At 35.5% G+C, this 27,321-nt stretch overlaps 1 long non-coding RNA gene and 3 pseudogenes across 1 annotated transcript; 3 read left to right on the top strand and 1 right to left on the bottom strand.

Annotated features, from left to right (window-relative positions):
- Window positions 1-4,654: 4,654 nt before the first annotated feature.
- LOC148943068 (uncharacterized) lies at window positions 4,655-25,584 on the bottom strand. The gene is made up of 3 exons (XR_016143071.1): window positions 25,504-25,584; window positions 22,108-22,152; window positions 4,655-5,502 (listed from the first exon to the last, which is right to left on the bottom strand). It is a non-coding gene; the product is annotated as an uncharacterized LOC148943068 (long non-coding RNA).
- Window positions 8,039-9,198, top strand: LOC148943071 (small subunit ribosomal RNA; annotated as a pseudogene).
- Window positions 10,272-10,421, top strand: LOC148943070 (5.8S ribosomal RNA; annotated as a pseudogene).
- On the top strand, window positions 19,138-20,443 carry LOC148943069 (uncharacterized; annotated as a pseudogene).
- Window positions 25,585-27,321: the final 1,737 nt, after the last annotated feature.

Here is a 27,321-nt window from a genome sequence, read left to right as displayed (position 1 = left end):
ACCACATCAGTTCAGGAATTCAATCCAAGCGGGCTAAAATTTGTATTCCACCACTGATGTTATGTTTGACGTATTTTGTTTTGTAGAAATTAAGCTATATACTAAATAAAATTATAATTATTGGTTTTGGTTCTGCCATAAATTGGACGACCTGAATTATTTCTATAGTGATAGATATGTTCCTCCTAAGGTAAAATACGATTTATTAAATTATATGTTTAATACAGTCACATCGTGGTCTCTAGGAGTAATCTTGGGATCAATCCTAATTGGAGTAGAATCATTTCATTTTGGTCTACTGTGGTGACGCAAAATAGAAAGAGCACCTTATTATGAAGACTTATTAGCCTCAACTTAGGGGTATTTCATAACTGCTATCATGACTGTAGGATTGATTATATGTGTTTTTAAATGTTAAAATTATAGAAAACATCAAATACTCGGAGGGAAGGATGTAAAAACCCCTGTCTGGACGAAACCATAATCTCTCGCACAAAAATTTATTAATCTAAAAGAAAATTAAAAAAAAAATTTATAAAAATAACGGAGCCAATTCTTTGCTATGTCAGTAATAATACTTTTGATTGTAGTTAAATTGGTATTTTGAGTGTTTTACTTTTGGGAAAAAAAAGGTATACCAAATTTTAGTTTTACTTTGTGATAAATTTACTTTGAAAAAAATTGCTTTGTTTATTGTTATATTACTATATAGGGTCTTAAAGTAACTTTTTAAATATTATCCAAAATGCATTGCACTGATAATTATTGTATCTAAGTTGATGAAAATTTTTAAGTCTTCTTAATAATTAATGCTAACTTTAATGTGTAAACAATATAAATGTAATTAAACGCCAAGCAGAAACAAAATGTTTCTATTTAAGCGGCACTTTGTGTTTAGAAAACAAGTAAGAAAAAATTAGCCTCTTAATTAAAATAACTATTTGTATATTAGTAGTGTGTAACTTTTTTCCTTTTTTATACAACCTTAATGCTTTATTTGTATATAAATATTAGAATTTTTCTTTAGACCACAGACCTAGTTCTTTTTTTAACCAATTGTTGGTTAATTTTTGTCAATATCAACCAAATTTGGATGTACTTCAAACAATTTTTTGGTTCATGTGTTATGCCATTATAAACAAATTTCTGATGCATTGATATAATTACTTGGTCCACAATCAGCGTCAACAGAGTTCAGCATTTAGTGAAAATTCATTACTAATTTATTGACTGAAAAGTGAAGTTACATCAGAAATGTTCAATGTTTGTGATGTATAAGCAAATAGCTAACAGCCTAAATGGCATCCATTAAGTTAAATGAAACTAAGAGAGGAAATAAAAAAAAATGAAAAATAAAATAAAAAAAAGGTAAAAAAAACGAGTATTTTGTCAGCCAGTGGCGAACCATGAAGAAGAAATAAGTAAATATTTGGACGAAGGCCTCCGGCGAGTCGTCCTCAGTGCTAAAAAAAAAGAAAAAAGAAAGAAAAAGAAACCAACGAAAATCGAACCTTTCAAAGTTTATATGACAATGACAGAGAAAAACTGTCGTTTCTGTCGTTGTCAAGTAAACTTCCAATATGTATAATTTATCCAAGGCATTCCTTACCACGGAAAATAAATGGTAAATCAACCACATCACCCATATAAATTGAAGTAACTGTTTGAAACTGCTGAAACTGACTTGAAACTGTTTTCGAGTCCTGCAATTATTGGCAGTAAAAGTGTAAAAAAGCTACCATTCACCTGAAGAAGTTTTCTTTCAAAAAAATTTCCTTTGTTTTTGAAAGCCAAGGCCCGTACAGTGGAACGATGTTGCTTTGTCTGTTGTCTAACACCTTCTGGCAACTGTAAATGGCGCTTAGTTAAATTTAGACAAAGTTCAGATAGTAGATTAATAAATTATTTGTCAATGCGATGTTTGAATGTGGCTTTTCTAAGTAGTGGTTTTAAAGTGCTTAGAACGCAAAATAAGTTTCTATTTTCATGTAATTTCTTCATTGTCATGATGGCAACTAGTAGCCTTTTTTACTGTTAACCGGAAGATATAATAAAGATTGCAAATTATTCAGTGTAATTTAAATTTACCCACATCTTTACTACAATACTCATATTTCATTTATTTCTTGCAGAGCAAATGAAAATTGCTTGTTCCTGTTTGTGTTGATTAGCAGTTTACAACTGAAAGGATGGAGGAAGAATACCGAGGAAGAATGGATATTCCCTGGATGTAAAGATAAAATATTTATTTCAAAAAATGACTATTACAAGTTCCGAAAGGCTGAATTCTTATTTCGGGTTCATATAATAAAAAAATATATAAAAATAGCACAACGACTAAAAAACTGTCTAAACAATGCCAAAAACAACAATATCAGAAAGGCAAATCCATTCATAAGTCTAAAAAAAGTGTAAAATGTAAGAAAGTTAAAAAGGCAAAAACTAAAGCAAAACCAAAAAAAAAGATTGAGATAAAAAATCTTGATTGAGATAAAAAAAAATGATGAAGACTTCATAAAGTTCGGAGAAAACTGAAGTGAGTCCATGGGGCAAATGTTGTCGAAAGTCAGACTGGTGCATTTTTTTTTTTTTGTGTGTATAAAACCTTGTTTCCAGCAACTTAGGAATTTACCAAATTTTGTGATGTGGTTGGATATATTTGATAAAGCCTCAGTATTTTTTTCTGAAAAGGCTTTAATTATGTCAACTGGGATGTCCAAGGGACATATGCTTGATTTTGTAAGCTTTGGGATTTTATTTATAACTTCAGAGGGAGAATAAAGAGGAAGGAACTATTGATGGGGGGGAATAGTTGGTCATGAGCCAGCGAAAAGGGGGGATACTTTGAACGATGGAAGCAAGGAACAAGTTCAAATCGTTGGCAATCTGAAAACTGGAGAAAACTGAAGTGAGTGCCATGGGGCAAATGTTGTCAAAAGTCAGACTGGTGCATTTTTTTTTGTGTATAAAACCTTGTTTCCAGCAACTTAGGAATTTACCAAATTTTGTGATGTGGTTGGATATATTTGATAAAGCCTCAGTATTTTTTTCTGAAAAGGCTTTAATTAAGTCAACTGGGATGTCCAAGGGACATATGCTTGATTTTCTAAGCTTTGGGATTTTATTTATAACATCAGAGGGAGAATAAAGGGGAAGGAACTATTGGGGGGGAATAATTGGTCTTGAGCCAGCGAAAGGGGGGGGAGACTTTGAACGATGGAAGAAAGGTACAAGTTCAAATCGTTGGCAATCTTATAGGGGGTTCAGGGAGATGAAAATTATCTTCGGCAGGATTTTTTCCGCATATTTCTCTTATTTTTCTGTCCCATTGCTTGGGCTTGTTAGAATATAGATCTTTGACTTTAGTATTATTATAATTAGAAGCTGCCTTTCATAAATTTTTCTTTAGAAACTTCCTTAGACTATTAGCCTAAGTAATACGACCTGCCTTGAATTTTTTTTTAAAGACTCAGTAATATAAAGCTTATCTGTGGAACACATTTTAAATTTTTCCTCTGCGAAATGGGATTCATGATTACTCCTCAATAACTTTTGGAGGGACGAAGCCACAAGTCAACGTTATTTGTTTGATGCACAGTGGACCAATTTTCAGTAGTACTCCATGAGCCAAAATTGAAAAGTCCCGAGTCAATAAGAGGTCTATAAGCGGTTGCAGTTATAGAAAACGACTGTTTAACTTTAGCCAGCGGAGATAAGAGAAGGCAAAAGTATTTACTACTCCCTAGACAGGTCAGAGTGGAGACGGGTTTGTAAAACTTCGAAAGATTAGTGATTAAATCAAGAGTAGTGTTACCTTTTGTAGTTGGGACCTTCACGACCTGTTTTAAATTAAAAGCATCAAACAGTTTGTGATAATGATATGTAAGTAAGGAGCGACCCGGCTCAATGGTAACCGAAACTAAAAAACGGAATATTGATAAAAATAGATACATCAAAAGAATAAGATTTTAATGCTGATTTCCAATATAAAAATTTCATCAAGTTTTGTCTTATGCGTCAAAAGTTACGTGCCTGAGAAAATTTGGCTGATTTTAGAAAAAAGGGGGGAAGATCCCCTAAAAGTTAATTAAAATCACACTATCATACTCAGCGTATCAGAGTACCCAACTGTAGAGGTTTCAAGCACCTATGTAAAAAAATGTGGAATTTTGCATTTTTTTACCAGAAGAAAGATCATGGATACGTGTTTATTTATTTCAAGGGGTGATCGAATCGACCCAGTAGTCCTAGAATATCGTGGGAGGATCATTGGAACGGAAATTAAAAGTTCTAGTGCCCTTTTCAAGTGAATGGAGGGCAACAAGGCCCCCTCCCACGCTCATTTTTTCCCAAAGTCACCCGATAAAAATTTTGAGGTAGCCATTTTGTTGAGCATGGTCAAAAATATGATAACTATGTCTTTTGGCATGACTTAATCCCTCGAAGTTCCCGTCGGGAGGAATGAAGTTCTGAACTTTACCCATTGTTAACATCTAGTATTGGTTATTGGAAAGTATACAGACGTTTTCAGGGGGATCTTTTCTGGTAGGGGGTTATATGGGAGGATCTTTCCATAAAGGAAGTTTTCATGGGGGAGGTAAATTACTAAGAAGGGGGCGCCAAATATCCCAGCATTATTAAAAAAAAGATCAGAAATTAAATATAAAAAAACAAGTTTTTCAACTGGAAGTAAGGAGCAACATCAAAACATAACAAAAAGAAAATATTACGTAAGGGATTGGGTTCACCTCCTAGTCAATACCTCTCTCTTTAAGCCAAAGATTTTTGAAAAATAAGGTTCAATACAGCTCTCTGGGGCTATAATGAAAAAAAGTTTGAGGTGGCTAGGGAACGTTGTGCGAATGATAAAATAAAAGTTTGAAACAGGGATAAAATCCTTTTTAATACAGTATATAGAAATTCACAGAAAATACCATATATTTCGGTAACATATACAGTGACCGACACTGTATATGTGACCAAAATATCTGGTATTTTTTCTGAATTTCTGTACTCTGTCAACTAAAAAAGATTTTCTCCCTATTTTGAACTTTTATTTCATCGTCAAAGAAAGGCAGTGTGGTCTCCGAAATTTTCTACGTTGTGCGGATGATGGATGACAGATTTTTCTTTTCAGCCAACGACCTGAATTATTTCTATGGTGATGGATACGTTTCTCCTAAGGTAGAAGACGATTTATTAAATAATATGTTTAATGCAGTCACATCTTGGTCTCTAGGAGTAGTCTTGAGATCAATCCTAATTGAAGAAGAATCATTTCAATTTGGTCTACTGTGGTGACGCAAAATAGAAAGAGCCACTTATTATAAAGGCTTATTAGCCTCAACTTTGGGGTATTTCAGAACTACTATCATGACTGTAGGATTGATTATATGTGTTTTTAAATATTGGAATTATAGGAAACATCAAATCCTCGGAGGGATGGACGTATAAACCACTGTCTGGACGAAACCATAATCACTCGCAAAAAAATTGAATAATCTGAAAGAAAAAAAAAAAATTATGAAAAATAATGGAGCGAAATTCTTTGCAATGTCAGTAATAATATTTTTGATTGTAATTTAATTGGTATTTTGAGTGTTTTGCTTTTGGGAAAAAAAGCTGTACCAAATTTTAGTTTTACTTTGTGATAAATTTACTTTGAAAAAAAATTGTTCTGTGTATTGTTATATTACTATATAGGGTCTTAAAGTAACTTTTTAAATTTTAACCAAAATGTATTGTACTGATTATTGTTGTTTCTAAGTTGATGACAATTTTTAAGTCTTTTTAATAATAAATGCTAACTTTAATGTGTAAACAATATAAATATAATTAAAAACCAAGCAGAAACAAAATGTTTTTATTTAAGCGGCACTTTGTGTTTAGAAAACAATTGAGAAAAAATTTTAGCCTCTTAATTAAAAAGAACTATTTGTATATTAATAGTGTGTAATTTTTTTTATTTTTTATACAACCGTTAATGCTTTATTTGTATACAGATAGTTAAATTTTTTCTTTAGATCACAGACCTAGTTCTTTTTTCAACCAATTGTAGGTTAATTTTTGTCAATATCAACCAAAGTCAGATGTACTTCAAACAAATTTTTTTGGTTCATGTGTTATGTCATTATAAACAAATTTCTGATGCATTGATATACAGTTACTTGGTCCACAATCAGCGTCAACAGAATCCAGTATTTAGTGAAAATTTATTACTAATTTATTGACTGAAAAGTGAAGTTAAATCAGAAATGTTCAATGTTTGTGATGTATAAGCAAATAGCTAACAGCCTAAATGGCATCCATTAAGTTCAATGAAACTCAGAGAGGAAAGAAAATGATAAAATGAAAAATAAAATAAAAAAGGTGAAAAACGAGAATTTTGTCACCCAATGGCGAACCTTGAAGAAGAAGAAATTAGTAAATATTTTGACAAGGGCCTCCGGCGATTCGTCCTCAGTGCTAAACAAAACAGAAAAAATAAAGAAAAAGAAACCAGCGAAAATCGAACCTTTCGAAGTTTACTTGACAACGAAAGAAAAACTGTCGTTTCTGTCGTTGTCAAGTAAACTTCTAATATGTATAATTTATCCAAGGCATTCCTTACCACGGATGATAAATGGTAAATCAGCTACATCACCCAGATAAATTAAGTATTGATGCGAGTTAAATGTAAACTCATTTAATCAAATAGTTTTTAATATAACTTTATTTGTATTTCAAGCAAAAACACTAATATGATGCTTAAACCACTGTGGATCAAACTAAAACAGAGGATGCACATAAGAATGAGGGTGAGAAGAGAAATTTATAGTCTTAAAGGCAAAAAGAAATAAAGAGAAGAGAATAACAAGGACAAATTCCAAAAATTGATGTCCTGGGAAGAAAGGACATGGCAAATATTTGGCCATAAACATGGCCCTAAAGAAACCCATTGAGGGTATATGCACAGAATGACCCAAAATGATGCCAATAAACCATGTATAATATTAAAAAAATGGTTGTTTAAAAAGTGAAATATTTAGAGTTTGGATAACTCTTCTCAAGGAGGGAAGTATTGTGGTGACGGTTTCTAATTAAGTCAAATTTGGGATTTTAGTAAAAACATTAAGACGCAAATACAAGTTTTAAAATGCCACTTTTTATTAAGATAAAGGAACACACTCTAGATTGTGTAAGCTTGAAAGAAACTTGCTCAATAAGCAATTTCCTGGCTAAGTATTTCAAATAGCCGGATAGATGCGGTTGGTTTTTCATATATATATATATATATATATATATATATATATATATATATATATATATATATATATATATATATATATATATATATATATATATATATATATATATATATATATATATATATATACATATACTCAGAATTTTTTAGACTGAGGGACAACTCTTTGACTTGCAGAGCAAACCTCTGTCCGTTTGTTTTCTTATTAGAAATAGCTTGGAATATTGTTGGATCATTGTAAGTTTTCAAATATCTTATTGTATTGTAGATTTCTTATACTTGTTGACTCCCTGAGACAACCAGTCCAAGCGGCTTATATATTATCAGACCTGTACCATTGTGTATTACCTGAATAAAAGAATTGTGTTATAGCCAACCTCTTTACGATCTCAATTTAGTCCCTCAAATATTCACAGCTGGCACGCCCCATTAGTAAGGTCATAGCCTAAGGCACGCTACCAAAGTTTAATTACCTTAGGACCATAAATATCTCTCCTATAAAGGGAGTGATAAAGGCATCAACTACAACCTCACCCTACAACCTTAAAACCACTTTACCAGACTACGTTCGCACAAACTTATGAAGTTGATTGTTAGAAGAATGGAAAGGCTGAGATGTTTAAAATTGGTGTGGGATTTAGTATTCAATTGTTTGCAATTGAAAAATGAAAAACGACCAAAAATTAGAGAGATCACCTTCGGACAACTGTGGTTCCTAATTATAAGTGACAAAACCAGAGTATAATTTTCCAGAAGAATCCAGAAGCGAGAACAAAGAAGCCAAGCTAGAAGAATTGAACCTTGTCAATATCAATCAAACATCAGAAAAAGAATCCGGTTTACGACGCTTCACAATTGAAAATATTATGGATGAACCAAGAACTTTTAGAAAAATTTGAAAAGGTTTAGAGGTTTAGAAAAATTTGAAAATTCTACTAACAGTTGCAGGAGTTAAGTGTTCAAGACATAGATATATCCCTAGAATTGGGGAAGCGTGAGACAAGGCCGTTTAACTCTAAAAAAATTGAAAGCAAACCAAAGCAGCTATTGTAAGAGAAACAGAAATGGAGTCGTTTCAAGACTCCAGACTCAAGACTCAAGAGAATGAGGTTTTCATTAATCAAGAACGAAAGTTAGAGGTTCAAAGGCGATCAGATACCGCCCTAGTTCTAACCATAAACGATGCCAACCAGCGATCCGCGGATGTTACTTGAATGACTCCGCGGGCAACTTCCGGGAAACCAAAGTGTTTGGGTTCTGGGGGAAGTATGGTTGCACCGCTGAAACTTAAAGGAAGTGACGGAAGGGCACCATCAGGAGTTGAGCCTGCAGCTTAATTTGACTCAACACGGGACACATCACCAGGCCCGGACCCTGGACGGATTGACAGAGTGAGAGCTCTGTCTTGAGTCAGTGGGTGGTGGTGCATGGCCGTTCTTAGTTGGTGGAGCGATTTGTCTGGTTAATTCCGATAACTAACGAGACTCTAGCCTGCTAAAAAGACGATAGATCAGAGTGGTTGATCGCTCTTCTGAGAGGGACAAGAGGCGACTAGCCATATTAGAGTGAGCAATAACAGGTCTGTGAGGACCGTAGATGTACTGGGCCGCACGCTCGCTACACTGGATGAATCAGCGCGTCCTCCCTGTCCGAGAGGACCGGGTAACCACTGAACCTCTTCCGTGGTTGGGATTGGGGACTGCAAGGACCCCCATGAACCAGGAATCCCTAGTAAGCGCAAGTCATTAGCTTGCGTCGATTACGTCCCTGCCCTTTGTACACACCGCCCGTCGCTACTACCGATTGAATGATTTAGTGAGAACTTCGGACGACTCGCCAGGACAGCCTCCAGGCCGCCCGTGGTGTGGTTGAAAGTTGTTCAAACTTGATCCTTTAGAGGAAGTAAAAGTCGTAACAAGGTTTCCTTAGGTGAAACTGCGGAAGGATCATTAGCATTTAATAAGCAAAAAGCAGAATCTTGGCCCCTGTGGTCATTAGTTTGTCTAATCTTTGTTATTGATATACGTTCCCATGTTTGGTGTTTGAGGTGCACAAGTAGGTTTTCCGCGTGTGAGCAGTACCCTAGTGCATTATCAGTCATGGGGGCCATTCGTTGAACAAAGGAGTGCTCAACGGAGTCTTGAGGAAAGGGAGCTTTGGGGCAGTTATTGTGGGGATTATTACCTCAAAGTTTAGTTTGTTACTAATGTATAACTGGGGAGATTATTGACTGTGAGCACTACCTGAGTTGGCTCTGTAGTTGGGGCTCTCAGTTGGAGTAGAGCAAAGGCTGTTAAGGTAACAAATCTCAATGGAATCAATATGACGTCATGATGAGATGAACCAACACTGAGGTGAGTGTTGTTGCCCCAGCAGCATATTTGTGTGTGGGGGGCCACGAGATGATGACTGGGTATTGTCTTGAGGTCTTGGTGTCTTTATCCATTAGAAGGATGGAGGGTTTGCTTTTGGCAGCAACAAGATATTATATCTTGATCTGTAGTGGGGGCTCTCTGTGGAAATGAGCATGCAAAGCTGGTGATAAATCTTGAGTTGTGGTTGTGGGCCAAATTCATGCCATCCAAAATAGTGGACATCAGATTACTATCACTGTGGTAGTTGTTGCCCCAGCAACATTTTGGTGGGGCCCAGGAAGCACTCTCTACTCTTCTTGAGGGCCCAAGTGGTGCGAGACGAAGGGATTGGCTTGGTCAAAAGAGAGGCACGTGAGTCCTCAGGTGAGCCAAAGTCTTGCACTGCGATTCCAATAATGTAGCATCGATTTTTCAAGCAATAATACAAACTTCTCATTAAATATCTTTGTAGTGGGTAGAATGTTTACGGATGAGATAATTCGAGTCTGGTTTTTAATAAATTGTATAAATTATGACCGGATAAGTTCGACCCATCAGCAATTCTCCATTTAGTGCCTTGTATATATAAAACCTCTCTATTTGAGGTATGGTTGCAATGGTGAACTTTCATTTGCCGGGGTTGAGGGAGAATTTGAAACATTCATTAGAATGACCCTGGAGGATTGATCACTTGGCTCACATTACGAAGATGAACGCAGCTACACATGTGATTCCATGCAAACTGCAGGACACATGGAGCATCTATAATTTGAACGCGCATGTCCAGTTTTTGAGCTTGGACTACGTCTGGCTGAGAGACGGATGTTGCTATCATACGGTATTGATTAACATCACTGCGAGGCTCATTGCTACTATTTGTTGTTGATTACAACCTATAGAGAATGTAAGCGATCTCGTTAAGTTTTGTGTAAACTGTTGATGTTGAGAGGATTTGGCGAGAGGTATTGGTCTCGTTATGCTGGTATCATGTGCCTCGTGTGGCTGATTGTGAGGGTCTCCATGGTGCAAAGAGTGCAAGTGATCTCATCAAGTAGACATGAACCAGGGATCTGACTTGTGTTTATCAACAGTTTACTAGTCAAACCCCTGGGTCCTGGTCCCTGGGCTCAGGGGGGGTGGACGGAGAGGAGTTTTATCAGGATGTTTTGTGCACAGTAGAAGGCCCACAATGGGGATGAATCCAAATTCTTTTCAACTAAAACACTTTGACTGACAGCCTTCGGCACAGGAATAGACTACTATAACTATTTGATGTTGAACTGTTGACTCCAAGGGACTTGCTGGCACTACAGGGTTAGTGGTGACCAGGTGACTTTGGATGATTGGTTTGAAAAACAAATGACCCTGTCAGTTTATGTAAAAAAAAACCCGGCCTCAGCTCAGGCGAGACGACCCGCTTGACTTAAGCATATTAGTCAGCGGAGGAAAAGAAACTAACAAGGATTCCCCTAGTAGCGGCAAGCGAAGAGGGATAAGCCCAGCACTACGGGTGAATTGAATCCTTCAGGAGGCAATTTCGACCGATGCAGTGTTTGGGAGCCTCGTAAGACCGTCGTTTGTCCAGTCTAAAGTCCTCATGAATATGGCCCGATTGCCCAGAGAGGGTGTCATGCCCTTAGGACGGAATAACGCTCGGCATTCCGAGGTCTATCTAGAGTCGTGTTGCGTGAGAATGCAGCGCTAATCATTTTGTAAAAGCCAAATATGGCAAACGTCTCCAATGATAACAATCGGAGAACAGGATCTAGAGTGACTTGAGTACATAACACATTATATATAGTTAAACAGATAGTTACCTCAAACAGGTGTGTAATACATAATGACGGTCTCAGTTCTAGCCCTCTTCGGGATCATCGTTGCGGGTAGCGAGTGCTGATGTGATCGCTGAGGGCAGCCTCGGCTGTTTTCTGGTCATGTTGGTCATCTACGTTGCTCATGGCGTGTATTCCCGGGTGGATTCGTAATCCGCACGCGGCTGGAACGGTGTGAAAGGATCCAGTGCTCTTGTTGCTTTGGCTTCAAGACGCTGGATTCCCGGCAACGATTCGGCCCGGCTTCTGTTGCTGGGAGCCTCTTTGTGGGTCTCCTGGGTGAGCGGAGAGTAGGCGAGTTCCTTCCGACCCGTCTTGAAACACGGACCAAGGAGTCTAACGTGGGAGCGAGTCAGAGGTCGATGAGTAGAGAGATTGCGTACTGAAAGTTCAGGAAGTGCGATCGCTGCTGATTTGCTATACGGCTACGCTCGAGAGGGCTCATCACCGGGTCGCCTTGATTAATGTGTGTATGCGCCGCACCTCGTGAACACATTATGGGCCCCGAAAGAGGTTGACCTCTGCCTGGCCAGGTCGAAGTCAGGGGAAACCCTGATAGAGGACCGAAGCGATTCTGACGTGCAAATCGATCGTCGGAGCTTGGTATAGGGGCGAAAGACTAATCGAACCATCGAGTAGCTGGTTCCTCCCGAAGTTTCCCTCAGGATAGCTGGCGCTCAAGCAAAGGAGACGGGAGTCTCATCCGGTAAAGCGAATGATTAGAGGCCTTGTGGCCGTAACGGCCTCAACCTATTCTCAAACTTTCAATGGGTGAGATGCCTTGCCGACCGTGGTGTTGTTGGCGGCAAGGATTTCGGATCCGAGTGCTTAGTGGGCCACTTTTGGTAAGCAGAACTGGCGCTGTGGGATGAACCAAATGTCCGGTTAAAGCGCCCAAACCACTGCATATTCCCCATCCCACGGAAAGGAGTTGGTTGCTCCAGACAGCAGGACGGTGGCCATGGAGGTCGGAAACCGCGTAGGAGTGTGTAACAACTCACCTGCCGAAGCAACTAGCCCTTAAAAATCAAAACCTGCATTAACTTAAAAACGTTCAAAAATTAAATTAAAAAAAACAAGTTTTTTTGAACTGAAAGTAAGGAACGACCTTAAAACTTAAAACGAACAGAAATTATTCCGTATATGAAAGGGTCTATCCCTTCCTCAACCTTCGCTCTTTACGCATATGTTTGACTTTCTCACTACTCTATTTTTTTTAAACAAAAAAAAACTTTAGCGTAAAGAGCGAGGCGTTGAGGAGGGCACAGACCCTTTCATATTCGGAATAATTTCTGTTCGTTTTAAGTTTTAACTTCGTTCTCACTTTCAGTTAAAAAAAACTTGTTTTCTTTTTATTTAATTACATGTAGAATCAAGTTTTATATCGTTTGCGTCACCCATCAGGAAAATTCCTGCATTTGGGTATTTTGATAGTACAAATTCAGCACTTGCATGCAATTCTTCGATAAAATTTATTTTGTCAGCGGATCTCTTATTAGGGGAATAATTAAAACAACACAGGACAATTAAATTGAAAGGACGCGGCAAGACTTTACGTCGATCACACACCCACATAATCTAATCAAAGGGAGCAAGATAAGGAATTGAGATTTCACTTGGATACAAGTCATTACGGACAAAAACAGAATTCCGCCACCTTTCTTACCCAGAGGGTGGTTTTCTGGTCTGAGTTTAATAAATTGAGAAAAATTGTTAATCCTTAACATGTGCAAATTCTGAGCTTGAACTTGAGTAATAGCGACTACACCTCATCTATATATTTTGGAAAGGGTGTCTAATTCATTAAGTTTTTCAAAGTTAAGACTTTCAGCGTTGCTCAACAAAAATGTGGGGAATTGAAAGTGACTTGTGAAGGTATCGTTAAAGAGGACACTCTTTAATTGAAAGTGACTTGTGAAGGTATCTTTTTGAGGAGGAGACTCCCACAACCCTCGAGGCAAGGGTTTTAAGCTATGCCCTTTTTGGCATACACGGTTTTTATAGGCTTTGTTGTAGAAACTTCAAAAAAGGGAAGAAAGCATTAAAATATGAACTAAGGAGGTGTCGCTTATGAGCAAGCGTTCGATTCTGTTGATAGAAGAGCCATTGTAAAGGTTTTATTCCCGTACGGTATACCAGACAAATGCATTAAAAAGATTTGTGCTATATGCGAGAATAACACTGCTGTGCTTAAGGTAGGAAATGAGGCTAGCAGCTGATTTTGAATTAAATCAGAAGTTAAGCAGGGTTTTGTTCTATCCCCCTATATATGGATTATTTTGATGGACTTTGTCTTAAGGAGCACAGTTAAGGCAATGCGAGACCAATAACTCCATTGGGGAGGAAAAAGTCTCCTGGACTTAGATTATGCTGATGATTTAAGGATCCTAGATGAAAGTGTGAGCAAAGTGAATGACGTTTTAGAGGTTTTGCGAGTTCAGGGTGCTAGAATACGTTTGAAAATGCATGTTTTGAAAAATGTGGTTCAGTACCGCTCTCTGGGGCTATAATGAAACAAAGGTTGAGGTGGCTAGGGCACGTTGTGCTGATGAATGATGACCGATTGCCGAAGATTTTTCTTTCCGGCCAACCGTCTAGGGCTAAAGAGAAAGCAGGTCGTCCTCGTCTAGGGTGGGAGGACGTCATAAAGAAAGACTTTAAGGAAGTGGTAACTTCATTGGCGGGTGTAAAAAAGAGGCTTTGAATAGATTGGGATAGAGGAGGAGCGTGCGTAGCTGTGTTGGCCTCAGGCGGCTTGGTGCTGCGGTGAGTTGTTACTAGTAGTAGCAGTAGTAATTGAATTTTTCTCGACCAGTTCAATGGTTCTTTAGGACCAAAGGTTTAAGCCGTTTGAAGCAGACCATACTATGAACCTTGGAAGCATGCAATATTGTGGAAAGACAAGCACTTGCTCCAAGCAAACGAGCAACATTTATTTCAAAAACCTGTTGCTTAGACAAATCATAAAATGTATGATAAATAATTTTCTGATATGAATAATCCTATAGCAGGTACATCTAAGAATTGGAGGGAACCTCCAAGCACGTCTGGTAAATCAACAGTAAATCAAGGAAAGGTCCCAGTAGTGATGGCAGACAGCAGGCAGACGACGACACACCTATCATTCGATATTTTGTCCTAAAAGTTGCATGACCGCCGATTTATTTATTTAATGGGTTCTATTGATAAAGAAACTGCCCGTACAGTAGTGAAACAGATGCGTGACTTGAATATTGAAAACAACAATTCAATTGTGATGATTATGAATAGAGTTGGTGGCGAAGTGACCTCGACTTTGCAGATATACGATTGAACGTAAATTTCTACATTAGAAATCAGAACAACTGTTTCAGGTCAAGCCTTAAGTATGGCCAGTTTTTACTTCAAATTCTATAGTTGTATTTTACTTCCAAATAGTTAAATCTTGGCTCTTAGGTCTCTGTTTAAACCATAACAGTTCCTTTGTTTTTAATCTTTAGGTTTTCAAAAAATAAGGGACTATTGACTTATTTCAAGTCAGGGGCTATTGACTATTTGATTAGTTGTTTATTAGCTTTTCAGGACTGTCATTCTTTTTCATGTTTCTAAAGAAATGATCGGGTTTTTTTTCAAATTGATGAAGGAGAGAAACGAAATCTCTTTAGAATTATTTTGATTAATTATTTCTATATTTGGATTAATAAGGCTTATGGTTAAATTGACATAATTATATAGCTGTTTTTATTTAGAATTCTATACTTGTATTTTACTTTCTAATAGTTAAATCTCGCCTCTTAGGTCTCTGTTTAAACCATGACATTTCCTATGTTTTTAATCCATGCTTCTTTATCTGAGAACCTTCTTTTATTATTGGTCTCGGTTATAATCTTTAGGTTTTAAAAAACTAAGGGGTTATAGATTTATTTCAAGTCAGGGGCTATTGACTATTTGATAAAGTTGTTTATTACATTTTTCAGGACTGTCATTCTTTGTCATATTTATGCAGCGATGACAGGCTTGGTTTTTTTCTTTCAAAGTGATTAATTAGAGTGACAAGAAAGTCACTGACAATCAATGGCATTAGCGCAATGGCATTAGTGACAGGGCAGAAACACCTAAAAAAGGGAGTGTGGTCTTAATGAGAACTACAAAACCCAAGTTCATGAAGTTTTAAAATACTAGAGTGGAGGTATCAAGGCCGTTTCCGTAGAAACAAAGAAGTTCAGTGTTTTTCTGTTTGAACAAGAACTTAGAAACGTTAAAACTTGAAGTGCCAAGGACATTGAAATAAAAATAAAAATTTGTGGACCCATCTTAGCTATAGTCACACCAAACCGCAAGTTTTCTTAGACTTTCTTTTGATTGTTTCAAAATTATGACGTGATTAAGGCAGTACCATATTTAAGTCAGTATTGTCACGTTGAACCCTGAAAATAAATTAGTACAATTAATTATTTAAATTTGGTAACGCTTTTCGTTGGTCAAAATCAAAGGTTAACAGCCTGATGATGCACAAAGGGAACTCCGGCTTCAAAGGAAAGCTAGACATTCCTAAGCTGTTTGCCAACGTTTGTTTTTACCTTAGTTATACCGATTTTTACACAAGTTTTCTTTCGTTCTTTTTTCTTTTTTTTTGCACCTGGTACAACAGAAACTGCATATAGATAAAATAACTAAACAGAATGAAAAAAGTTAAGAAGTAATGTAAATTAAAAAGAATTAATAAGGAATTTCAAAGCAACTTTTCGAAAAGTGGGAATAGTGAAATATTCAGCATTCAAGTCTATAAAATATACCAAAATAAATGCCTAAGAAAATAATTTGAAAAAGAAAATTATTTTAAAATCGACAAATTTGTCTGATTCACTTGTGAGAATTTACGAGTGTAATTGTATCTTTCTACGAATATGCACCTGACAAAAACTTAATATTCACTGCCATCTAGCTTTAACTACTTAGCAAAAATACTTAACTAGTGCATTCAACTGACATTGGGAGGAAGGGGGTCCTCTCAAGGTCCTCTTTGGAATCACATTGAAAATATTGAACAAAAACGTTAAAGTGCGCAAAACTTTGATATATCTTAAGCATTAAAACCTATAAGTGTACCTATAAGTGCATTTAGCCATGTTTTGCATAAACCAGATTTCTTTTACGCCTAAAACTTTTCCAGAATACCTCTTTCTTAATTCACCATTACTTCAATAGCAAATCTAGTCAAAGTCTGAAAAATATTTTCCTATCTTAGAATATTTTATAAGTCTTTTCTATTCGTTACGACTTTTCCAGCAACAAATCTCTCCCAGGCAATTTTAGTCGTTTTTATGGATTCAGCTAGAATTCCAAAAAAGGTCAAAGTTCAACAGATGAGTGCTTTGAACTAGAAAAACTGCTAAAACTGAGAGAAAATGATTCCTGGGAATTAGCTATGAACTAATGTAGCTTTTATTGCATAAAAATGTTTGAATACAAAGGTAAAAACAAAATTTCGTAGAGAATAACATTTAAGGAGTACGAAAAAGAGCTTCTTTTACACATTAAGTTATTTTATCATTCCTATAACACAAAAATCGGTTTTTGTTTCAGATGTAACCGATGAACTGGTTTTTGGTTTTTACTTCGAATTGTATAGTTTTATTTTACTTCCAAATAGTTAAATCATGGCTCTTAGGTTTCTGTTTAAACCATGATATTTCCTATGTTTTTAATCTTTAGGTTTTAAAAAAATAAGGGACTATTGACTTATTTCAAGTCAGGGGCTATTGACTATTTGATAGTTGTTTATTACCTTCTTCAGGACTGTCATTTGTTTGCATATTTCTGCAGCGATGATTTCCATGGTTTTTTTTCAAAGTGATTGCTCAGAATGATGAAATTTTGGCTAAAATATTTGGCAAAGTTATATTTATATTTGGATGTGTAAGACTGATTGTGAAAGGGATATACTTGAATCAATGCGAGATGTGGCACATGGATTACAGTTCACAGGTATAACTTTCAAAATTTTATAATAACGTTTCTTGATCTTTATTTCTTCTCATTTTCAAGCATGCTCCAATTCACGGTCTTTCTTGTGCTATTCTCAAAATGAAACTATCCAGGTCTCAAATAAACGCAGAAACGGGTAAACATGCAAAATGAATCAAACCAGTGCCTTTAGTGTTTTATGACAAAAAGTGCAGAGCATCAGTCACAGTAATATTAGCTATTAGCTCCTGTAGAACCTACTGCGGAAGTCCTAGTGAGGTACATTGATTTTACTTATAGCTACAGGAACAAACAGACAAGATTCCAGGTATAAACATGGTGTTTTATTCCGAGATTCCTATACTCAGGTCGTTCTAAATGTGAATAAATGTTGTCCGAGTTTAGATGAACTTGGTGAAGGACAAAAAAAACTGCAATTGTTATAGATGACAGTAGTTTTGTAGGTATAACAATCTAGTAATCACCAATAAAGTCTTTAGTCATTAAATGACCCGTAAGTTAAATGGTATCCACATGCTAAATACCATTACAACTAACACTGATATACTATTGATTAACGTTACTATGTAGTAACGTAAACGTTACTATTGATTATGTTACTATAAAAAAATAGTGGCAGGATTCATTTAAGATACTATGGCACAGAGGAGTGCTGTTATCGATGTTAAGAGTAAAGATCATGGTCTTCTACTGCATAGGACTAATTTAGACTTGAAAACTAGGAAGGGAAGTGTCCAGGAAGGTATGACGTTGTTAGATTCCATGATGACAATTTGAGAGAGTTTCCAGGAACATTTCCACACATTCGTCAGAGCAACGAAAGTTTAGAAGAAACATTTGCCAGCATTATTTTTATATTTGGATATATAAGGCTTATGGTTAAAGGGATATACCTACTTCACTGCAATTCATGGCATAAGGATTATAGATCACAGGTATACCTGATCGCCGTATCAGGCGATCTTAAGTATGGCCAGTCTACATGCAGTTGCGGGGGCCAAAGGCGAACGCTATTCCATCCCAAATAGCGAAATTATTGTCGTGATGTGTGAAAAGAAGTTAGTGAAAGTTGTAAAGGAGTCAATTATTACTCTGGACACACTATGAAAATTAGCCCACACAATCTTCACCGCTAGACGTGAATTGGAGCACTCAAACCAAAATCCCAGCATAACAACGGGAGAAAATATGGAACCAAGACCTGGCACAAATACCATGAAAAATTGATTGTTAGAAGAATGAAAAGGCTGAGATTTTCATAATTGGTGTTGGATTTAGTATCAAGTTGTTGAAAAGTCAAAAGTGAAAAGCGACCAGAAATTAGATAGATCACCTTCGGACATCTATAGTTAAATAATTACGTGAAAAAAAAACAGTCTAAATTTCGAAAGAATCTAGAAGCGAGAACAAAGAAGCAAAGCTAGAAGAATTGAAGCCTGTCAATATCAAAAATCAAAAAATAATCCGGTTTGCGACAGTTCACAACTGAAATTACCATGGATGAACCAGGAACTATCAGTGTGGACAAATTTAAAAAATCAACTAACAATTGCAGGAGTGAAGTTTCCAAGACAAAGATTTATCCCTAGAATTTGGAAAGCGATAAGACAATGTCGTTGAATTCAAGAAAATTTTTGTACACTGTCTATTAGAAAGGATTTTATCCCTATTTTGAAATTTTATTTTATCGTCAAAGAAAGGCAGTGTGGTCTCCAAATTTATCTACGTTGTGCAGATGATGGATGACAGATTTTTCTTTTCAGCCAACGACCTGAATTATTTTTATGGTGATGGATACGTTCCTCCTGAGGTAGAATACGTTTTTGTAAAATTAAATATTTAATACAGTCATATCTTGGTCTCTAGAAGTAATCTCGAGACCAATTCGAATGGGAGAAAACCCATTAAATTTTGTCTACGTTAGCAAAATCTTAAAAAGTTGATTGTTAGAAGACTGAAAAAGCTGAGATGTTCAAAATTGATGTGGGATTTACTTTCCAGTTGTTTGCAGTTGAAAAGTGAAAAGGAACCAGAAATTAGATAGATCATCTCCGGACAACCATAGTTCTATAATTACTTGACAAAACCAGAGTCTAATTTTCCAGAAGAATCTAGAAGCGAGAAAAAGAAGCCAAGCTAGAGGAATTGAACCCAGTCAATAGCAAACATCAGAAAAAGAATCCAGTTTGCCACTGTACACAACTGAAAATAGTATGGAAGAAACATGAACATTCGGTGTGGACAAATTTGAAAAATCTATTAACAATTGCAGGATTTAACCGTTCAAGGTTTAGATATATTCCTAGCATTTGGGAAGCGATAAGACAATCTCGTTCAACTCTAGAAAAATTGACAGCAAACAAAAGCAATTTATTGTATGAGAAAAAGAAATTGAGTCGTATCAAGTCTACAAAAACAAGTAGATCGGATATATCATCTATGCGTATTTTGGACCACTATTTAAACCACATCAGTTCAGGAATTCAATCCAAGCGGGCTAAAATTTGTATTCCACCACTGATGTTATGTTTGACGTATTTTGTTTTGTAGAAATTAAGCTATATACTAAATAAAATTATAATTATTGGTTTTGGTTCTGCCATAACTTGGACGACCTGAATTATTTCTATAGTGATAGATACGTTCCTCCTGAGGTAAAATACGATTTATTAAATTATATGTTTAATGCAGTCACATCGTGGTCTCTAGGAGTAATCTTGGGATCAATCCTAATTGGAGTAGAATCATTTCAATTTGGTCTACTGTGGTGACGCAAAATAGAAAGAGCCACTTATTATGAAGGCTTATTAGCCTCAACTTAGGGGTATTTCATAACTGCTATCATGACTGTAGGATTGATTATATGTGTTTTTAATGTTAGAATTATAGATTGAAAATTTTTTATCACAGGGAAGTTACTGAGAGAAATATAAGTTTCACGAATGGTCAAAACCGAAAAAAATTTATAGGCGTATAAGGCCTAATGTGTTGCATCAAGGCATTGCCAGTGACAACACAAATGTCAAAAATGCTACTTATGATGAAAAATCTATAATTCCTAGAAAATTCAAACTAACAAAATCTATGAAAGAGAATCGGAAATCCAAATTGATATTACCAGTTGAAAAAAGATGTGAAAACCTTCTTCGTCTTTCATCCAAAGCAAGTGTTTAACCCAAGTAAGATTAAAGTTGTATTTATAATCATTATCTTTTTTTAAAGTTTTTCTTAGTATATTTTTTATTTACTTATATTTTTTAATTGAGCTCTGACAAAATGTGGAGAAATATGTGGAGAAATATTTCTCCACAGTCCGTCAGATTGTGTGCCTTCGATTATGTGTGGAATTGGTGGTTGGTTGCGGGAAAACAAATGTTAAAATAATGGAGAAAAACATAAGTCTCCATTCTGAAAAGGGTATTCTGAGATTGCATGTTCATCTAGAACCAGATGAGTGAAGCCTTCCGTGGATGGTAAAGATCAACATATATAATCCAGGAGATGAAAATGAAATATGCTTAGTGGGTCATTGATAACAAACAGTCATGTTCTGACTGCGCCCCACTCCATCCCAAATGAGCCGCGGATCTATAATCTACATAAATGAAGAAAAATTCGACAGTACGTAAGTAATCATACATCCAAACTATGCCGTAGATTCATCAAATCAAGCCTTCTGTGGTGTAGCAATTTTTTCATTAGACAGGGAGAAATCGATCAATCCTATATATCTTCCTCCATACTCTTAAAATTTCGAGGAGGTCGTTGGTATAATTAGTGGCTTGGGAGAGACTTGACCTTTGTAACCGGGCACAAACTGACAATTTTTACGGAATGTCCCTTATACTTTAGCACAGGGAATAATGAAATAACGGTAACAGCAATTGTATATAAAAAGCTACCATTCCCTTGTATTCTAGGAGTGGATGCCACAAGAATATATGGAATCGTGCGGGACCCACTAGCCAATAATATTATCCCCCCTTATTAAATAATGTATGACATGCGAACTTTAATAGAACAGACGGTTACTACAGATCTTCTTTCAGACTAGAATTATGAACTGCTTTTATTCAATATAAGACGAGCCATTCAAAAGACCAAAGGCCGAAAAAGCCGACTCCCAAAGTGTTTGCTTTTAAGAAGTAAACGTTTTCAACTATTTTTAAACTGGAACCAAGCACTGTATCCAAATATTAGGGGACAGGTAGACGCGTTCCGCCTCTTTTAAACAAAAACACTAAATAGTTAACAATTTAACAAATTTCAAATTCTATAAAAGAAAACAAAGCACGATCACACCCCAATGAAAGTTGGTATTTTCATATTTTATATACCTTGATTTTTCGATGTTTTTTCTAGCACTTTTGTTATTAATTATTATTATTAAATACTGTAAAGCATTTGGACAGTGTGAAGTAAAAAATAAATCTTATTACATACTATGCAGAATAGTTTTACCTAACACATTAGGCATGTAGACGCGCTATATGCCTATGACCGGCGTGTACAACCGATTGCGTCATCAGTAGGACTTGAAAAAGAAAATTTAATACATTATCTGGCAATATCATTTAGCAGCATTGACAATCTATTCTTCCTAAATCTATTATTAATACCTAAATATCTTATTTCTAGTAGTTACATTTGTAGGGGTTTAAATTTTTCATAACTGAAATACGAACTGACAAATAAAAATGCATCTTACCTATTTTCAACAACTGGTCCACATCTAATATGCTCTTTGAAGGGCCTTAAAAAAAGATTGTTAATAAACTTGTCATTATTAAAATGCCGGAACTATACGATTACATTATTTTATGTAACTACAATTGATAGTAACCCTATATCCTATAAGTCCATTTATATTATATTTAGACACCATGCATATGTTAGACACAGTTCTGATGTTGTATTTGTAAAAACAAAGTACAGTGGCCTTCAGGATTTTAAAACTCAGTAAAGGCCCATTTCTAACAATTTATAATGAATTTGTCTCATTTTTCCAGTTTTTTTCTAGTGTAGGGTAGAACTGATTCTCATTTGTTTCCAGATTTATATCACCACATTTTTTTTTACTTCTTCTTGTTTTTTCAACTATTAAACGCTTAAAGAACGAAGGACATCAAAGTAAAAACATTTTTTCTCCACCATTTGCTCCACATTTGGTTCCATATTTTACCTATTAAAAACTGAAAACCATGATTTTTTACGATTTTTTCAGGAAAATTGTGCACCTACTACGATTTTCTTCGTTACGTTAACTTTTATTGCTACACAACAACATCAATAGGATGATACACCCATTATGTTTAGTACTGCTACTCAACAAACGTCTCTTTCTCGGTTGAAATTATTTTTAAATAATTTTTATTATAAGTTTCTTATGTTATTAAAATAATTGAGCGAACAAATTTCATATATAAGTGTTTCAAAACAAATATTTTGTAGGTTTCAGAAGAATATTTTAAAGGATTACTTTCAGCTGGGTGATTTTTTTTTTTTTTTTTTTTTTTTTTTTTTTTTTTTTGTTGGGAGCCATCTTAGAAGCATTTTGTCAATTAGCACTCTCAAGAAGAAATGTTTTCTTTAATACAGTTCAACATTCCTAATTTTCGAAATACGTTAGTCAGAGAAATTGGATTCCAAACATACAAACTAAAGATAGTAAATATATGTAAGATATAAAGCGTGGGATGTGATTTTTAGGTAAAGAATCATACGAATAAATGTGTCGAAAGTTATTCTTCAAAGCAAGTTTAAGAAAATACAGATACTAAGATAACATCGATTCTCCTTTGTTTTTGGGAGCATTACTTCTCCTTGAAAGTTAAATTATTGTGACAAGCCTCAGATAAGTGCTTTGTCTTGGACAGAACTATCTCTCCCCCCTATCTCTCTCTCTGAAAAAGCAAAAAATCGAAGTTTTACCCAAATTACCAAAATAATTTTTAACTAACTTAAATAAAGGTAAAGAACATAAGAAAATTCAATTTCTATTTAACTTAAATACGTTACCTCTCTTTTGTAAATATTAAATTACGTTCAACCCAAAAACAAGAATTCAGTGACAGCCTGTAAAGACAATAAAACATTTCAAATTCTTAGGGGGGGGGGGAATTAAACTCGGGAAAGTGTAAAGGTAGTCGGGCTTGTAATCTATCTTTGGATGATAATCATTATATGGAGAATTTCTACTTTTTTCTTAGTTGCCACCTATTCCCAGACGAGAATTATACAAACCTAACTAGAGGAGTTATGGTGGAGATTGAGGTTGTTCAATTTAAAATTAAGATGTGATTTTGATTATATAAGGTTATCAAACAAAACACTTTTTGTTTATTCAAATCTTAAAGCCCTATAAATGTGTCTTGATGAATAACTTTTGACTGTTAAAATTAGTATTGATGAGCTATTCTAAATCATAATCCAATAATGAATATTAAATGTCTTTTATTACTACTAACAACTCACCACAGCACCAAGCTGCCTAAGGCCAACACAGCTACGCACCCCTTGCAGGAAGTTCCAATTTTCCTTAAATATTTCTTTATTATATCCTCCCACCCCAGATGAAGAAAACCTGCTATCCGTTTAGCCCTAAGCGGTTAGACGAAAAGGACAGTGTTCGGCAATCTGTCATCTTTTTCTTTCATTATAGCCCTTGAAAAGGGGATTAAACCTCATTTTCAGACAGCTTAGTATTTGAAATACTGTCAGTCAGTCGGGTACCCCGAACAATCCGTACGCAATTTCTCTGGAAAACATCTAGCAAATCTTCATCCGCTTTTCGGAGCACCCATGCTTCAGAGCCATATTTGACAAGTGTCATCACTGTAACTTCCAATATTCTAATCTCTAACTGTGAAATAGCACTCTGAGCCTTAGCTATTATACTTTTGACATATTCACTGCTCCCACTGTCTTCACTAACAATATTACCAAGGTAAGTGTAGCTGCCAACCAGATCAATCTTTTGATCACTTTTGATTAAACCTATTCTAGCACCCTGAAGTCACAAAACCTCGAAAAGTTCATTCTTTTTGCTCACACTTTCGTCTAGGATGCTTAAATCATCAGCATATTCTAATTCTAGGAGAGTTTTCCTCCTCATTCAATTCTGTGGTCTCCCATTGCAATTCCTGTGCTCCTTAAGATAAAATCCGTCAAAAAGATCCATAAAAAGGGGGATAAAAAACAACCCTGCTTAACTCCTGATTTTATGCAAAACCAGCGGCTAATCTTATTTCCTACCTTTACTGCAACAATGTTATTCTTGTACATAGTACTAATCACTTTGATGTACTTGTCTGGTATACCATACATGGATAAGATCTTTGCTAAAGCTTGTCTCTCAACAGAATCGAGCGCTTGCTCATAATCAATTAAAATGAGGACCAAAGGTGTTTGGCAACTCAGCCACTTCTCAATAATTAACCTAAGAGTGAAAATTTGGTCAACACATCCTCTACCTTATCTAAAACCGCACTGTTCTTCTCTTACAACTTTGTCTACAGCATCTCTCAGTCGATTTCTTTAATTGACCATTGAGATTGCCAACAGAAAGACATTGTAAAGAAAAAAACATGGAGGCTATATATTGTTAAATGCCTAAATGAAGGTCTTAAATTCTTTAACCTTAGATAATATGAAGTAAGGTCCGATATTATCGTTTATGAAACACCAAAAATCGTAAGGTCCGAATTTTCAATCGTTTGTAAAGAAAACATTATTCGTTTTCCCGTAAGGAGTTTGCCGGCAAGGATTTGAGTCAACTTAAGGTAAATGTTTAGAAAATGTATCATCATTGCTTGGCCCCGAATTATTACCTAGAGAAAAATATGGGGCGGTGGGTTCAAGCCTCGCTTATGGAAATGCTTCTAGCTATCAGTGTAAGTATATATTATAAGGAAACGCCAGGACAAAAATGAAGGCTTTGAAAAAGTATGTCTTTGATAAGATTCGGGTAATCTTTCCGCCAGGATAGACAATTGTTCTCCTTGATTGTTCTTCTTCAAAACCTCTAAAAAACAGATTTTTCAACAATCTAGCATAAGAAGCGAGTAAATAAAATAGTAAGAGTATACTAAATTAGAAAACTTACCCAATCTATACTAATTTTCAGTTTTACCCTAAGATCCGTGAAAGGAACTGTACTCTTCTTCATATATCTTTGACGAAACTGAAAAGAAATTCACGAACATTATTTATCGGAACATTGTTCACTTTTTAGTGAGTAAAAGCGAAAAAATTAAAAGCCTAATCTAAAAACTGAAAAGAAAAAAATTACAAAATTTATATTTAAAAAAAACGTTCCAGGCACTGCCGGAGGACAACCCTTTAATTAAGAGCTTAAACAATTAATTTCTAGACTCAAAATAAATCTATTGAAGAACCAAAGATCAAAATTACCACTTTTGATGCCGCCACATTTACTCGCGACTTCTATAGAAGAATCCTTAAAAACGACACCAGGTAGCAATCAACACTAAAAATATTTTTTTAAATAATCTTAAAACAGCCACACGAAAGTATTGAAAGCTTAAAAAAACCAAGCTGAGACGCAGTGGAGAAAGAGTGAATTTCACTGGTCAGGAAAATTCGCAGTCGACTATCCCAGTTGTGATATTTTAATTCGGACCTTATTCTATAGATTCGTGCCTGTCCAAAATCAGAAGAACTTTGATTTTTTATTTATAACAAGAATAACGTCACACACAATCTGCTGTGCCTTTTATTGTCAAGAGTTATTATCCAATTTTGATCAGTGAATTTGATTATTTAAACTGTAAAAAAGTATTAGCCATGAGCCTGGCTTTAGCCATGACTATAATTACTGTTTTATTAAGAAACTATTCCGGTCGTTATTATTGACATGCCTCTGACGACCTAAAAACTATTAAGCCACAGGATTATGACTAGAAAATAAAACTGTCAGTAAAAACGGCATGTATAAGGTGTCCTAAAAAGGTGTCCTTTGACACGTAGTTCAATTCCTTCCACCTCATGGTTAGATTTAAATCTTCCATGCAATTTGTTTGGGATTTAAAGATTAAGCATGGTCTAACAGTGCTAAAATCCCATAGAAACCCGTAGCTTAGGATATTAAGATGAAAATTTCATGTAGGTCTGAGGGGGATGTTGAACTTAAATAAATCAAAAGACACTATGTGTGTAGAAATTTAGGTTTATCCGTAATACCTCAGGAAGACCTAATGGCACATAGATAAATAGACATTTCAACAGAAGGGGCTTTAGTTCATGGTAAAAAAAAAATTACACGAAATAATAGCACATGATAATAATACACAAAACAAATATTAGGATAAAAGCCCCTATATCAATAAATTTCCAGAAACCAGCTGGCTTAAAAATCTTTTTCCTCCATCCCACCAGCACAGAGCGTCACCTTTATTGCTAGTTGGCTTAAAATCTTTCGTCACCAGCTGGCTTAAAAATCTTTTTCCTCCATCCCACCAGCACAGAGCGTCACCTTTATTGCTAGTCCTGGAGGTTTCAAGTCATTTCCAAACATCCTTCTTGCCAAATCTGAATAGCTCGGCTTTTACTTTTGTGCCAAAATACTTAAGCAATTCAACAAACTAGATCGAGTATATACAATAAAAATTCACTGAGTAGATTGTGTTAGTTAATGTTATAATAACATATTGCTACTTTATTAAGCATGCAATTGGAAGGCAAAAATTTGTAACACAATGTTAGACACAATACAGGGACACGAAAAGAAGTCGGGCTTGTACAAAAAGTATTTGAGTATTTATCATGTAAAAATAAGGGGAATGTAAAGAAAGTAGAGAGAGCGTTAAATATGAATTGAGGTGGTGATGAAGTGAAGGCCATGAATAGAACTCCTGAAGATCTAGAAAATACAGCCAAACTGAATTAACAATAAAATATTGTA

Source organism: Artemia sp. Qi Xiang Cuo, chromosome 16 (assembly GCF_049724085.1).
Source record: "Artemia sp. Qi Xiang Cuo chromosome 16, ASM4972408v1, whole genome shotgun sequence".
Classification (NCBI taxonomy): Eukaryota; Metazoa; Arthropoda; class Branchiopoda; order Anostraca; family Artemiidae; genus Artemia; species Artemia sp. Qi Xiang Cuo.
This window is presented reverse-complemented; position numbering and strand designations above follow the sequence as displayed.